This window comes from Phalacrocorax carbo, chromosome 9 (genome assembly GCF_963921805.1).
Source record: "Phalacrocorax carbo chromosome 9, bPhaCar2.1, whole genome shotgun sequence".
Taxonomy (NCBI): domain Eukaryota; kingdom Metazoa; phylum Chordata; class Aves; order Suliformes; family Phalacrocoracidae; genus Phalacrocorax; species Phalacrocorax carbo.
In genome coordinates this window covers 32,355,116-32,358,697 of record NC_087521.1, presented here as the reverse complement: position 1 = coordinate 32,358,697, position 3,582 = coordinate 32,355,116, and positions in this window count along the sequence as shown.

Below are 3,582 nucleotides of genomic sequence, written 5' to 3'. Positions count from 1 at the left end.
CATAATTCATGGCTATATTTTCATGCTGCTTAAATTTGTTACATTTTTAAGTGATGGTCTCAGCCAAAGAAAGATACTTGGCCCTTGCTTTAATCTTTGCAGGAGTCTGACAGGAAGAAAAAAAGCTTTTCTTCTCTGTAACAGTCTAAGCATACGTGAATGTCCCAGAACGGAGTTTCTGAAGCAATAAGCTAGGGCAGAAGGCAAAACCAGCAGTGATCCTGAGAAGTCACTCAAGCATGGTAATTTGAAGTTTGGAAAGAACTTGTAAAATATTTGCTAGATGGTTGTATAATTGCTGTTACAGAAAGGACATTTTGTAAATACTGTAGATGGCCATGAGGTGGCATATGCAGCCTTGAAAGGAGATCTGAACTGCTGAAATGTGTCCCAGTGGCATTTTTGTTTACAAGAAACTTCCACAAAGAGCTTGGGCTACTGGGAGTAATTCCCAGGCAGGAGTTTGAAGCATCTGTGAGTGATATCCTCGTGTGAGAAATATTTAGATATGTCTGATCTTTTCTAGATGAGTGAGGAAAGGCACAAATACCTTGAGCACAAATCCATGGAAGGGAAAAACACCAGTCATGCAGTGTGACTGTGTCATTGCAGTGGATTAGGAATGATCAAATTTCAGTGGAATTTAAAAAAAAAAGTATAGAAGTCTTAAAGGTCGTTAAGTATTTATAATTTTTGTAAAAATTTGGCTTAACCTAAATTAGGACTCTTGCCTTACCTCTCCTCCTCCCCACAAAGAAAATATATATCTCAGCTTTTCTGGGGTTCCTTTAGCGTCAGCCAACAGGGCAGTCCCCACAGACTTCTGGCAAGTTTGTCAGCATACGCAGAACTTGAGAGCAGCCACTGCACATACTACCTTTTGCTTGACTTTGGTGTCACAGGGAGCTTGGGGAAGCTGGGTTTACTGCAGTAGGGAAGAAAGCAGTTGGAAGACCCAAGTCCAAAGGATACCTGGCCTCACAGGTTCCACTCTCTATGAAATTACTTGTATTTCTGATTTCACCGGCTTTAAATGTTAACTGGCTACAAATGTTAGATTTCATAGTGTAACCTTTTTTGCCAAAGTGTATTTGTTTCATAAAAAACATAAAACCAGAATAATATATATAAAGATACATATTTTATTAATATGTAATTACATACATATTAGAAGATTCTTTTGCCAGCCCAAGATGTAGTCTGCTTGTTATTACATTAAGCACCACTGTTGTATTATCGTGTCTGCACCCCCAAGCTAGAATTAGAAGCATTAAGTGTCTTTTCGCCCTCACTTAAGGAAAGCAATAATTGCAAGAGTTTTCCTTGGCCGTAGTGCTCCAGCTTGTGCAATGAATCCCATCTATCAAGTCAACTACCCAGAAGCTAATTCAGTATTCAGGCCATGGAAATGCCTAGAAAGTGATGCATCTACTTCTGGCAATGGTATGCATTCGTAGGCACTTGTTGGCATAAAGTTACAGTTAAATTAACATTTGTATTCTAAACTCATCTTTGACTTCGAGTTGTGTCAAGAGGTTTCATTCCTCAGAATACAGTCTCTGCTCAGCTGAAGTGCATGTTTTCAAAGGCAATAACAAGCAAGAAGATTCCCCTTTGAAAAAATATTTGTGCTTGTTTAGTTCACAGGGTGAAAGTGAACTGTGCCACACTGCTATTTAGCCATTAGTCCATGCTAAAAGTAGCTTACTTCATGCAGTTTCATACCCACTCTTTGTACAGCAGGATTGAGTGAATGTTGCAAAGGGCTATGTGCATATACAAAAAAGGAGGTCTTCACCCTTAAAATCTACAGCCTTTATCTTTAAGCAAAATTCAGTGAGTACTGCAAAGAAGTACATTGTTATAAGTAACCAGATTAAATCTCTGTGTCATATGTAACCTCTGAGTGACAGGTTCTGCTTTACCCTTTTTTTTTCTTCCAAGAGAACAGAGTGGGAATTGAGTAATAATTTTACCTGCTCACTCTGATATACTATCCAAACTTTCAGATGCTAACAGGAAGCAACATCTGTCACTTTATAAAGGAACTGGTTTCTTAGAAGGGAGGAAATAAAAGCTAATTTGGAAGCTAATTACACCATAATATGGTGGAGTAGTTTCAGACATTGCAGCAATGAAAGTCTAAGCTAGTCTTTGACAGGCTGCGATCGTCATGCTGGAATCTGACAGCTGCTTATTCTACATGAGGTGTTTGATAGCTAGGTTAAACTCCTTTATTAGCCTGTGTGAGTCTGTACAGCAAAGAAAGTCTAATGGCAGAAAGGAATAAAGCTGATACATCTTCATGGAAGGAGATACCTTTGACTCATGAACATTCTGAAATTAATACCAAACTTAGCTAAAAAGCAATAATATACTTACCCTGTTTCCACCACTTCAGAAATGTGGGTTTCCTTAGGGCAGAGAAATTGTGACTGCAGCCATTGGCATTGTGAGTGGTTTGCGTTTGACTGTGAACTGGTCCTGCCAGAATACATTGCTGAGTTTGAGTACATTACACTGGTATGAACTTTTTTTCTACTGTGATATAAGAAGGGAAGCTTTGGATTTCACCGATTAAGAGGAAAAAAAGCAAGTAGGTAAAATTAAATTCTGTTTTACCAACACAACCTCACAAGCCCAGGTTTAAGGTTGATTCTCTCCTGTGCATTTTGTCAGAGACAGATAAAACTCCTGTGGAAGTCAGTGAGAAACTTTCCACTCATTGTAGTGAGATTTGGATGAGGCTTTTATTTTGTACTTGTAAAAAGCATAGCAAAGAAAGCAAAGATCCTCTTAAGTTTCAACAGATTAAATAAAATGCAGCTGAAAACAAAGCCCTCTCTCACTAAGAACTACTTCCTCTGGGAAGTAAAACTAAGCTAAAGAACAACAGGCTAAAACTTACAGTATTGACTGTGCAAAGGATCTTTTTTTTTTCATGGAGTATTCCAGAAGCAAATGATCTTTAGTTATTTAAATTGAGATGTGCAGTTTTCAGGAAAAAAACAAATTATTTTCTTCTCAGCTGGTGTTCTGAACAAGTTTTTCCTTGATTCCTTCTGTTCATTTTTACATGCATATAATGCTTCTGTTTCATTCATCTAACTTCATAACTTGCTGCCAAGGTAAAAGGGCTCATTTCAGACTCTGAGTTACTCTGACTGTTAGGAACAAGAGAGAGAGGGAAGTAGGATGTTCAGCTCTGGGGAAAGGAAGGAAAGAGCTGAATTCACTGACGAGTCAGGTCTGCCTGGTCCCACGATCCAGTGTTGAGCTGCTCTATGTGATTCTTGGACTTTGAGAATTTCAGCGTATAGGCGTACTTCTTTTGACTCTAGCCAGAGTTCTGCGTGGTACACGACAACCCATCCAAGGAAAAAATTACACAATGCTTTGATTATGAGGCATTTAAACCCAGTTTCTAGCAAATCTATGTTACTGACTTGATTGCTATTAATTTCCTAATGGAACTTCTCTCATTTTATGCCCAGTATTAAATTTTATTTAATTAAAAACTAGAAAGTTTACGATTTTCAAATGCCTTTTATTTTATATAGCTCAAAAAAGTGTCTCTTTTCT